This window comes from Lipotes vexillifer, unplaced genomic scaffold, assembly GCF_000442215.2.
Source record: "Lipotes vexillifer unplaced genomic scaffold, Lipotes_vexillifer_v1.1 scaffold43, whole genome shotgun sequence".
NCBI classification, from domain to species: domain Eukaryota; kingdom Metazoa; phylum Chordata; class Mammalia; order Artiodactyla; family Lipotidae; genus Lipotes; species Lipotes vexillifer.
Window position 1 is genome coordinate 171182 of NW_006770037.1, and position 12683 is coordinate 183864.

General features: G+C 39.5%; 1 protein-coding gene across 1 annotated transcript in view; it reads left to right on the plus strand.

The window, feature by feature from the left end:
* Positions 1 to 12683, plus strand: part of GNG2 (G protein subunit gamma 2) — a 137072-nt gene that overhangs the window by 20340 nt on the left and 104049 nt on the right. The window contains exon 2 of the mRNA XM_007445953.1: positions 412 to 452. The gene's annotated coding sequence lies outside the window, so the exon portion shown is untranslated. The remainder of the gene's footprint in view (positions 1 to 411; positions 453 to 12683) is intronic.

A 12683-nucleotide genomic window follows, 5' to 3' on the forward strand; every position in this document is an offset into this window, starting at 1 on the left:
GTCCTGCTGGGAGCTAACCAAGTTAGGTCAGGAGGAAAGCATGTTCTTATTCATCTCAGCGGTACACAGACTCCGTCACCAAGAGCTGTGCTTGCCCTAGGTTCCCAAGCCGACTTGGTATTTTCATGTTTTCTTTCAGGTTAGGGAAGTTCACAAAGAAAGGGACTCCTATTTTCACAAATCTGTTTCTTCAAAGAAAAAGAGTTAACAAAATGTTTGTTTCTTGGCTCAGAAAGGTAAACCTGTGAGCCCCTCTGCCCCTTGAGCTATCCAGCCATCACCACCAAACCCTATTTACAGAAACATTTATTTGCTTGTTCAGCTTTTATGTATCATGTTATTTCTCTTTTTTTTTTAAAAAAAAAAAAAAAAAACCAAAACAATACATTCTCCACTCTGCTTTCTCAACAGCCAGATCTGCCAGTGAGCTTCAGGCTTTGGGAACTGAAGAGGTAAGAATTCTGAAATATTTTCTTCTAGGATCTTAAATCTAATCAGAACTTCAAGAGTTAAAGAAAAATCTTAAGCCTAGAGATGAAAGCATTTAACATGTGATGTTGATCAAAAAGAAGCATCCATAGTGTTTAGCAATATTGACATGACTTTAGGATTTAAAGGAAAAAAAATGGCTCTCCTTAATGATAGTTAAAAATCAGGTTTCTCACTCAGATTTCACCCATTTTCTTCTAAAAACCTGAGTTTGGAAGCCTTTGAGGTCACTGCTTTAACAAAATGTGTCTCTATGGCACTGAACATGATTAATTGGTGGCAGCCATTGAGGATAGTGAAAGACAGATGTCAGAGTAGATTAGCCCAGAGAAGTGTAAACCCTGTTCTTAACGGATTGGTTGTAGGCATTATAAGGGCTTTTTCAGCAGCAACAACAGTCACAATAAAAGGTCAATTTAATACTGGTGGGGTTTCTTCTTGAAGAAACTGACTTGGCTTTTGAAACTGAGTAAAGCCATTTGAATCTAGCTGTAGACTTGAAAGGTCACCATATTGCTGAGACAGGTGATAATGTGTTTTCTCTCCCCAACCGAGATGCAGTTTCCTTTAGTCCTGACATGGACTTCGCCCCATTTTATTTTATTTATTTATTTATAAATTTATTTATTTATTTTTTGGCTGCGTTGGGTCTTCGTTGCTGCGCATGAGCTTTCTCTAGTTGTGGCTAGTGGGAGCTACTTTTCGTTGTGGTGCATGGGCTTCTCATTGTGGTGGCTTCTCTTGTTGTGGAGCATAGGCTCTAGGCATGTGGGCTTCAGTAGTTGTGGCATGAGGGCTCAGTAGTTGTGGCTCGCGGGTTCTAGAGTGCAGGCTCAGTGATTGTGGCGTGTGGGCTTAGTTGCTCCATGGTGTGTGGGATCTTCCCAGACCAGGGCTCGAACCCATGTCTCCTGCATTGGCAGGCAGATTCTTAACCACTGCACCACCAGGGAAGTCCTCCCCCCCCCCATTTTAAAATTAACTTCATTCTGATAAATTTCAGGCATATACCAAATAGATAGGATAATATAATGAACTTCTATATCCCTATCACGCAGTTTTAACAATTATAACTCATGACCAGTATTGTTTCATCTATACCTCCACCCCTTCTCTTCTTTTCCCATTGGAGCGTTGGATTATATGATGATGGCTTGAATTTGGCTGTTGGATTTTTAATTGTTTATACAACTATTTAGTGGCTACAGCAAAATGCAAATAAAAAATAAAACCTGCTTTTAACCTAACTTACTTTGCTGAAGCTAGCCATTTACCCATGTACTCATTCATCCAATATTTAGTATTTACTAGTATCAAAACCTTCTTAGGAGAAAAAATAGAGAAAAACTAATGGAAGGGAGGCCAGTAGATGTCTTGGATTTGCAAATGATGGGCTGGATATGGGAGAACTGATGAAATTGCTGATTGAAGATGAAGGAGAGGAGGACATTTAGAAAAACTCCCCAGTTTCCCTTTTGGGAAATTCAGTGAGTGATGATAACTGGGCTACAGATACAGGAAGAGAGGAACAGATTCAAATCTGTAGAGTGGCCACATCCAGACGTATATGTCCAGTAGACTGCTCACGGATGGTACAGAGCAGTGATTCTCAGTCCTGGGTGCACATCAGAATCTCCAGGGAAGTGTTTGAAAACACTGATATGTAAACCCCACCCAGACCACTTGAGTCAGAATCCCTTGGGGAGGGGTCCGAACATCTGTAGTTTATAAGATCTCCCCAGGTGATTACAATGTGTAGTCACAATTGAGAATCTCTGGTCTAGAGCTTATTAGAAGGAAGGCCTGTGTGTATGTGTGCTTTTAATGCCATGTATAGCTTTTACGACCCCATAATGAGGTTCTTTTGGAGTTAAGTACTTAATATCTTTCAGGTGAGGGCTAAGCCATCCCTACACTCTACCAAATATTATTAATAATGAAGCCTTTTAAAATAAGTTTTTCATGTTCTCTGTCTGATGTTGGTGTTGATTTCTTTCATACTAATCACTGTATTTAAATGTTTCAAATCAATCCAAGCAGAGTTTCTCGGTGCGGGTTGCTGACACGTTGAATGGGGCAATTCTTCCTTGTATTCTTTGGTATCCCTGTCCTTGGCTCACAAAAGGCCAGTGGCATCTTCCAGCCGTTGTGGTATCCAGAGTGCCCTAAGGAGACATTGAGAACTACTGTGTCGTTACACACCTTTAAAGAGGTTGTTTGTCATTTTACTCTTACCTACAAGCATTTTTGCTTCATGCAAAATTACTGGTTTCAGTTATGCAAAGTAGTTCCTTATGTAAGTGGTCTCTGTGCTAACAAACTAAAGAAAGAAACTAAACAAAATAGACATGTAAAAGGAAATATTGTTTTGCACTGTTGGAGGGATTTTGAGCATATTTGTTCTAGTACCAAATCTATTTTTTATGTCTGTACAGAGAAGCAAATTAAACACTAGGCAAGAAATGGTCAAATATTGAGATTTAAAGCAAAATACTACTAAGGCATTATGCAAATTGAACAGCAGTGATGAAGGATGTATTCCTTTCTTGTTTGCTGCTGTAACAAATTGTAACAAACTTGGTGGATTAAAACAAATCCACCAAGTACAAATATGTTATCTTACAGTTCTGCAAGTTAGGTTCTGTAGAGATCTCACTGGCCTAAAGGCAAAGTACTGACAGAGCTGTGTTCCTTTCTGGAGGCTCTAGGGAAGAATTCTAGAGTCCCCTTTCCTCCGTTTTCAAAGCCAACAGCCTTCCATCTCCATATGTCTTTCCACCATATTCATTCCTCTGAACTGAGCCAGGAAATGTTCTTTGACTTTAAGGACCCATATGATAAGATTTGGCACACCTAGATAATACAAGATACACTCCCCATTCCAAGGTCCTTAATTTAATCATATCTTCAAAGTCCCTTTTTCCACGTAAGTTTATATATTCACAGGTTCCAGGGATTAGGGCATGGACCTATTTGGGGGCTATTATTCTGCCTACTACAAAGTAAAAGAGATTAATTGTTCAGAAAGGTAGAAATGCCTCAGGTAGCAGAGATAGGATTATCTTACCTTTCATTGTATAGGGTTGAGAAGGTTTAGGGTTCCCAAGTTGATGAAGCAAGTTCTTGTCTTGACTCTGCAAAACCTGTTTGTAAATACAGGGACTGAAGGCTTTTAGTTTTCTTGGAGTATTTGGCATTGGATCAAGTGGACAGGTTGAAGTCCAAAGGCTCCTTCCTTGGCCAGACTTTCTGGTACTATGGGTGTGGCCTCTAGACAGCGTGCTGCTTTTGGCATTTCTCCAACTCTGGAGAGTTTGCCTACAGTGTGCAGGTTCCAAGGTCTTTGAATGGCACCAAAGAAATGTGAGATTTTTATTTTATGCTGTTATGTCTGCCTGTCACATTGTGCTTTATTTATTAGGCTCTAACATGTGGAATTTGGAGGGAAAAATAACATAATATTTTAGAACCTTACTGTAGTGGTATTTATTATAGCTAATTTCTAAGTATGGTTTAATTTCCACTATACATTAGGTAAGTCATCCCCACAAAGTAAGAAACCATTGCTCACCTAGTGAATGAAATGTATCACTGCATTATTTTTTAAAAAACCATCTCCAGGATAGAATATAGCCAGAATTTTTAAAAATTTTATTTATATTTTATTTATTTATTTTTGACTGCGTTGGGTCTTTGTTGCTGTGCACGGGCTTTCTCTAGTTGCGGCGAGCAGGGGCTACTCTTCGTTGTGGTGTGCAGGCTTCTCATTGTGGTGGCTTCTCTTGTGGTGGAGCATGGGCTTTAGGCGCACGGGCTTCAGTAGTTGTGGCACACGGGCTCAGTAGTTGCGGCTCGTGGGCTCTAGAACGCAGGCTCAGTAATTGTGGCGCACGGGCTTAGTTGCTCCGCGGCATGTGGGGTCTTCCCAGACCAGGGCTCGAACCCGTGTCCCCTGCATTGGCAAGCGGATTCTCAACCACTGTGCCACCAGGGAGGTCCCTAGCCAGAAATTTTTGATGGAGATTTTAAATGTTGCAGCTATTTTTGTAGCGAGTCCCTTTTTTATCCACGTCAAGACAGGTCAGCAATACAGATCTGAAGGCCAAACTTAGGGCTAGCTGTAGAGTAATGAACCATCCTGATTTGTCCAAGACTGGGGGGTTACTTGGGACTTGGGAGCTTCAGTGCTAAAACTCCTGGAGTTCTGGGCGCCTAGCTGTCTAAAAACAGCTCTAGTGGAGAGTGACTGTCATGCCGATGAATTGTGAAAATAGAAAATAGAAAATCTGATTGAATGAAATAGAAAATCTGATTGAATGAAATAATGACAGTAACCTCCAGGGTTTGGGCTGAGGATAAGGGTGAATCTAACTCTGGAAAAATCTGTATCCACATATACATGTTTGCCCAAAACCAACTCAGAAGAACCAGCAACGTTTATAAAGTGTTATTAGATTTCATGGCCCACTCTTTTAATTCCCCAGTGTTACTGGCATCTCTGATGATCACAGCTTTAATAGCTTTCTTATTGAGGTGACCACAGAACCTCATTGAATCTTTTTCAGCATGTCAGCATGTATGGAAATTACAAGTTTGCCAGAGCAGCATGGTGCTCTCTTAGCTCGAATCCTGCCTTTTGTATAACAGAATTGAACTTTCCCCTCCTAAGAGACAGCACAGAATGTTCAAGAATAGATAAGTATTAGGAAGACTATCTTGATGCCCAAGGGGAGGGGATTGGAGGGGATCATGTCTTGGAGTCTTATCCAGCTCTAAGACGTTGGTGCTCTCTGACTCCCAGTGGTAGAACATGAGCTACTTACCCTGATGTAAGTAAGTGGCTGCATCTGGGTGAAGATTCTTACTCAGCCCTTCCTCCATGCTTCCATACGCTCTGCCCTGCCCTCCCCTCACCCACAGCAAAGCCAGACTAGGAAAACAGGAATACAGAAGGAGCCTCATTTCTTACATTTCTGTGAGCTTCATTTGGAGATTTTTATTCTCTAAGCCACTGGGACAAAGAGATTGTAAGTGTACTCGGAAGGGCAGTGCATTAGCTTCCCTAGAATAGGCTTTGACTTTGAGGAGCTGGCAATATATATATATATATATATATATATATATATATATACTGTTGTGGCCTCTCCCGTTGTGCAGCACAAGCTCCGGACACGCAGGCTCAGCGGCCATGGCTCACGGGCCCAGCCGCTACGCGGCATGTGGGATCTTCCCCAACCGGGGCACGAACCCGTGTCCCCTGCATCGGCAGGCGGACTCTCAGCCACTGCGCCACCAGGGAAGCCCCTATATATATATATATTTTTTAATGTTTGTTTACTGTCTTCTAAACTGTTCTAATTGGTAGGTACAAGGAATTCTCTTTCAGTTCTTTTTTTTTTTTCTTCCAAAAAAAAGATTGAACACTATCAGTCTTGGAGGTAAGATCTGGGTTTCTGATGAGGATAGGGCTTGGATAGATTGTGAGTTATTCTGATATCCTTGTCAGTCCCTTTTTGGGGTTCCTTCCTTCTAAGACTCTCAATCCTGCCTGGTTTCATTTTGTTAAGACTAGCCTCCTTTCAGCTTTGAACCTCAGCTGGTTTTTTTGTGAATCAAACAAGCTCCAGAAGAAATGAAAGGAGATGAAATCCTTATGCTGTTGTTTAAACTCAGATTCTTTTATTCCTTTCCAAAGAGAAATTACAGAGTAAATGTAAATAGGAGATCCAAATGATCCAAGCCACTCTGGTGCAGGGTTTCTTTGGGGGTAATAGAAATGTCTTGGAACTAAATAGGGATGATGGCTACGTGACATCGTAAATGTACTAAATGCTGTTGAATTGTACACTTTAAAGTGGTTAATGATTAATTTCATGTTTTGTGAATTTTACCTCAAAAAAAAAATGTTGAACTTCAAAAGGAAGAAAAAAAAAGACTGTTTCTCCCTATCTTCAAATTCTGGAGGAAGTCTAATCCATTTTAATACACTCATGTTTTTAAATTTCTAGACCAAAATTGTTGTTCATCCTGTCCCATTACTGGGAGAAGATATTTGGACTTAAAAGTGTCTGCCAGGCAGAACCAATCAGGAAATTCATAGAGTTAAGACACTAGTTGTTAGTATTAAGATGCATAGTTTTTGTTACTGGATTATAAACTGGCCTATAATTTGCAAAGCTGATTGCAATAAAAATTTTTTTTTAAGTTTAACGATTTAAAACACGGTACTTTTTTCCACCTCTCATGGGATAGAAGTTATATCAACTAGGTTAGAAAGTTTTTTAATATCCTATAGTAGCAGACTGCAATTGGGTATGACAAAACAGGAAGAGTACAGATGTGGTAACTTTAATGAAATGTGAGCATGGTAAAAAATTTCATATATAGAAATGTCTTTTATTAAAATATCTCCTTGGACATTCCCAAGGGCTACCACCTGATCAAAGTCTGGCGGGCACTTATTTTAAGGGATGACTGCATAGGGTTTCACACATAATCATTGGTTTGATGGTGAAACTTTAAGGTTTGTAATTACTTCTAGATTTAGAGACAACTTTTTTGGCCTTTTGCAGAGATGTAACTAGGCAACCAGTATAGCACTTAACTGGTGCACAGCATCCAAACTTCATAGCCATTGCATCATTTTTTAAATGCTGTTTAAATCTGTCTTTTAGCTTTGGCATATGCTGCCATGTAACCTTTAATTTCTTAGAAAATATCGTGCAAAGCCCCAGCTGTAAGATAGAATGGTTCCTAGAACCCCAGCACACTCTGTCTGATGTTAATCAATGTGCTTACAAGAACAGCGGTAATAGAGTTGAGAAGTAGCCAGATGTACTGTGTTTTATAATTGGGCGTTAAGAAAGTAGGTTTCAGTCTTGGTGTGTGAAGGTGTAAGAGTTTAAAACCATATCCTCAGCAGGTGGTAATAAGCATTTCTCACAATGTGATTAATGGAAAATGTACATTCACAGAGATGCAAGGTGGCCTTTATTCTAGTGAAGTTGATTTTACTTTGCTGGATAGGTGGTAACTAGAAATACCTACTTTGATTAATAAGCCAGAATGTATTGAAAGCTTTTTAAGTGTCAGACACTATTCTAGGTATATACTATATTCCTTTTCTGTGGTAACTAAGCTTTTAATTTTTTAATTAGTTTTTTTGATTATGAAAGGAATGTATATGTGAGATTTTTTAAAATTCAAGTAGTAGACACAGGAATAAATGAAAAAGAGAAGTTTCTTTCCAAACATCAACTCCTAGCCCACTCCCTAGAGATAACCACTGTTAATAGTATTTTGTGTGTCCTCCAGAAATTTTCCATCTCCTGGTTAATCTGTATTGAAATGTGAGTATGATGAGTGCCATTAAACCGTCTGTTCGTAAATTTCTCTTCTGGACCAAATCTCTTCATTTTGATACACCATTTGATGCTGTTTTTTGAAATGTGCTTTTTTAAAACTGAAAGAGTAAAAATGTCAGAACCAAAGTGATGCCAACAGAGGGCTGGTGGTAGGGAGGGTGACAACTGAAGGCTGTTACTGTGAATTCTAGCCTCTGTAAGATTTACATACAGAATGTAAGTAATAAACCTTAAGGTAGTTCTTCATCATTTTCAAAGTCATCTGGGGTACGTTATCTCCCTTCATCCTTTTGATGACCCTGTGACGCAGAAGTTGTTTATTTTACAAAGGAGGAAGCTGTGGTTCCCAGAGGTTAGGTAACTTGCCCATGAACACAGCTGATGAGTGACAGGATTGGGACGAGAATCGAGTCTTTTCCAAGTTTTAGCCTTGAACCAGACCACGCTGGCAACCATGAGGAAGAGAGGGGCTCGGTGACACCATTGTGGTCCCTGTAGTGGGAGGCTGGAAGTGAAGGGGAGGCTTGCAGTCCGAAGATCCAGTTAGAAGTTGTTCTGACTCTGCTCCTTGGGCAAGTTGTTTAATGCAGTCCGTATGCCCTCCTCACAGTTTCCTCACTGGCCACGTCTATTCCTGTTCTGCTTGTTTGGGTGGTACTGGCCAGAGGGTTGGGGACTTGACTCAAGCTGGGGATGCCATTGTATTTCATCACCATGCTACAGGAGTTGGTTTGAAGGGTGGGCATGCAACCCAGCAAGGGCCAATAGATTCTTTCTCTGGAATTTTCCAACTCAAGTTGAGGGAGGAGAGGTCCCATCCTTTCTAGTCTCTAGGTAGTAAGACTCACGTTTCAGTCTGTTGAGAGAGTAAAGTCTGACGCACAAAGGGGGAGCAAAAGAGAGAGAGAGACAGAACGATAAAGGGAAGGAAAGAGATAGCCCAGTGGGAATTGGAGTCCATCAATCCAGTTGATGTGAGCCAATATATTCCCATTTTTTACCTAACCTAAGTTGCTACTAAAGGAATCCTGTGTGATATCTTTGGGCCTTAGTTTCCTCATCTGTAAAATGGGGGTTTTAATATTTTCCCTGAAGTACCATATATCTGAACTACTGTAAAGATGAGCTGAGATAATGAATAGGAAAGTACTTTGTACATTGTAAAACACTGTACAAATGCAAGATGGTATTATTCATTAATATGTTGTACTGAACTAGGAAAAGTTGAAAGAATGAAACTACCACTCATTTGGAAAATAGGAAGTGAGAGCTTTGCAAGAGCCATCTGGTATTGTGCCGAAGTAAATGAAAGCTGCCAGAGTTCCCAGATTTTCTTTGGGTATCCCCTTTCATATACTCTTAAGTTCTAATAGATACCCATCATCAATACAGGGATAGATCTTACCTCACTGGCTCAGGTTAATTCAATGAGTTTCTTTTTTCTATCTCCTGTCCTAATCTATGGTAAACATACACACAATAACACAAACCAAACAAAAAATAAACACATCATATTAATATTTCAACATTTTAGCTTTTTCGCTTAAAAGAACTTTACAGATTTATAAATGACATTTTGGCATCATCAAAGAAAATCAACCTTAAAGTGGCTATTCTATTTTGAATACTCCTTTTGGGAATGATATAGTTGAGGCGCTTCTTGGGATGGGAGGTTAGCTATTTTGGCCTTAGATAGGATCAAAATCCATCTTTTACCTTAAGGGACTTACATCTTTGATATATAAACTCTAAGTAATCAAAATCTACTTGAAATTATATCTTGTGCATGACACAGGAAGCATCACTTCACTTCTACAGCATTTTTCACTATATATGATAATATCTCTCAGTGAGAGAAAACAGATGGCACAGAACAAATTTGTTCTCTTTCTTAGATTTGCCATTTAGGCAGTTTTTATTGTAGCAAACATATCTTTCTTTAAATTTGATCATTAAAGCCAAGAAAAAAAGTGGTTTAAAGTCTCAATCTAAGTAGGATAGCATGTGCAAAAAGGTCAAAGTCACCATGGAAACATGGTCTGTAAACATAAAGAAGCATGATATAGCAACCTGAATGTCTTACATGTCTCACATTTTAAAATCTGAGAAATATATCCACCACTTTCACTGTTCTTGCAAATCTAAACCTTTGCCTTACAAAATCACCGAGGCAGGAAGGTCGAATCAGTGATGTTTGACCACCCTACTCCACACCTCACCTAGCCATTGTTTATCTTTGTCTGGGCTTGATATCAACCCCATGAATGTCAGTGTTTTCATATAAATTGAGGACTTGGAATAAGTTCATTTTCTGAATAAGCATGCTCTTAACCCTCAGAAAATGTCAACTGTACTGAAAACAGTTGGCATCCTCAAATCAATTAGGAGAGCTTAATACAGAGAATATTTACAAGGACATGAGCAGAATATAGGGAAACTGCAAGGGAGAGTGTACTTTTTCAGGGCCCCTTTACCACTGGTAGACTGGAAAGGATGAGAGCTGGGAGAGAAGAACCCTTCTGAGTGGAGCTGTGACCTCCAGGAAAGGGCTGTAGCCAGCTTATGACCCTGCAGGCAGGGATGCCAGGAAACAAATACCCTGAAATGTTTCTCTTTCCTTCTATCTGCTTATGCTCCCCATTGACCAAACCTAACTGGAAGACAGCAAGGAAGCCTGCCTCTGAGTCTGTAGTTCAGTCTCCTAGGGTGTAGAGCCGGGTAGAACAGGATGGAGAACGGGTCTGGAGGGGCATATGAAAGGTATCCGGCACAGTTAACATTCATTGTGAAAGTCTTGCATGAAAGAAATAGTACTCCTTTCTCTCCCAAATCTAGCTGTCTTGTCAAAAAGAAAAAAATTGTTTTAACCAACTTTCACTTTTTCATTCATTGTATTTAATCAAGTTCATGGTCCATATTCAAATGGACCCAAATGCGATTGGTAGCATTTGGAGAACATTCCCTTGTTTGTGTGATGAAGCACGATCTGGAGGAGGTACAGAGGTGACGAAACCACCCTCGTGCTTGTGCTGCTCAGACTTGGATGAACCTCGACTTGGAGCTCAAGTTTAGGGGAAGGGGTGGTAAGAAGTAATTAGATACCTCAGAGCAACTCTGAATAGTCCACATTTGTGGGCCTCCCATAATCAAAGGAGTGACTGTTGTCCCAGAGAAGTACAATGTCCACTTCTGGTGGGTTGAGTAGCCAGTTTTTGGTTTTGTCCAGCTTGCTTTTCATCTCAGACGAATTATTTTCACTCCTTTGACCTAGGGACCAGGATTACTTGCCTTGATCTAATCCAGATTAACTACTCTGATCCACTGAGAATGAATCAATCAACTGAATTGGTTAAATCCCCATAATTAGAGAGGTATTTGTGGCAACATAAAATGATAGGCAAAAGAAAACAAACTTGGAATACCACCCTAAAGCATAAACTTCTGTGGACCAGAAAATTCCCTGACTTGGGAAATGCTGGGACCCAAGGATTCCAGAACAAAGAGTTGGGTCTATAACAGAAACAGTGAGAGGCAGTGTGGTGTAGTGAAAAGGGCATGGACTTTGAGATCTCAGCCTGGTACTGACTGTGACCATCTTGGCAAATTTTTGTGCTTTCTCAATCTCAAATTTCCTTGTGTGTAAAATGAGAGTAATTTAACTTGTTACAAAATTAACTGAAACCATATATGCAAAATAAAGGCAGTGTTTTCCACATATTCAAACACTTTTTCGGGGGGGAGATATACTTACTTTTTAAAAAACAGTGTTCCTTTACAGCTCTATTGAGATATAATTGACATAAAATATAATGGACATACAATAAATGATATGTATATGAAGTTGATGAATATTGGCTGCATACATCCATGAAAGCATAGCCACAATCAAAACAATGAACAAACCCATCCAAAAGTTTCCTCATGCCCAGTAACAATCTCTTCTTTCCCTTTCCCATCTTCAGACAACCAGTGATCTGCTTTCTGTCACTCTAGAAGAGTTTGCATTTTCTAGGGTTTTATGTAAATGCAGTTATATATTATGTATTCACTTTTGTCTGGCCTCTTTTGCTCAGCAGAATTACATGGAGATGCATCCATGTTGTATGTATCAATATGTTATTCCTTTTATTACTGAGTAGTATTCTAGAATATTGGTGTGCCACAATTTGTTTATCTGCTCACCTATTGAAGGATATTACTCAATTATGTTTTAATTCTGTTTCCCTTCTTCTTCCCTCACTAATAGTATAAGAAAAAACATTTCTTATCCATGTTACCACAGCTGATGTTTCTAGTAACAATCTCCAGGAATAGCGTGGTTTACAAGAATGGGGTATAAATGCAGGTATCACAGTAATTGTCTCTTAGTCCGGGGCTTAGGTTGAGTTTCTGAGCTGAAGGCCATTTCCTTCTGCTTTCTAGACTTTCTTTTGTCCTTTATCATTAATTATCAAGCCAGATGCCCATCGACTGACGAATGGATAAAATTATGGTATATCTATACAATGGAATATTATTTGCCATAGAAAGGAAGTACTGATTCAATACTACAATATGGATGAACCTTGAAAACTTTATGCTAAGTGAAAGAAACCAGGCACAACAGGCTATGTGATATATGGTTCCATTTATTGAAATGTCCAGAACAGGAAAATCCATAGAAACAGGGAGTAGATTTATGGTTGCAGGAGCTGGGCGGAGTGGGGAGGGGAAAATGGGGAGTGACTGCTAAAAACTATGGATTTTCTTTTTGGGGTGATGAAAGTACTCTGGAATTCAATAATGGTGATGGATGCACAATTTTTTTTTTTTTTTTTTTTTTTTTTTTTT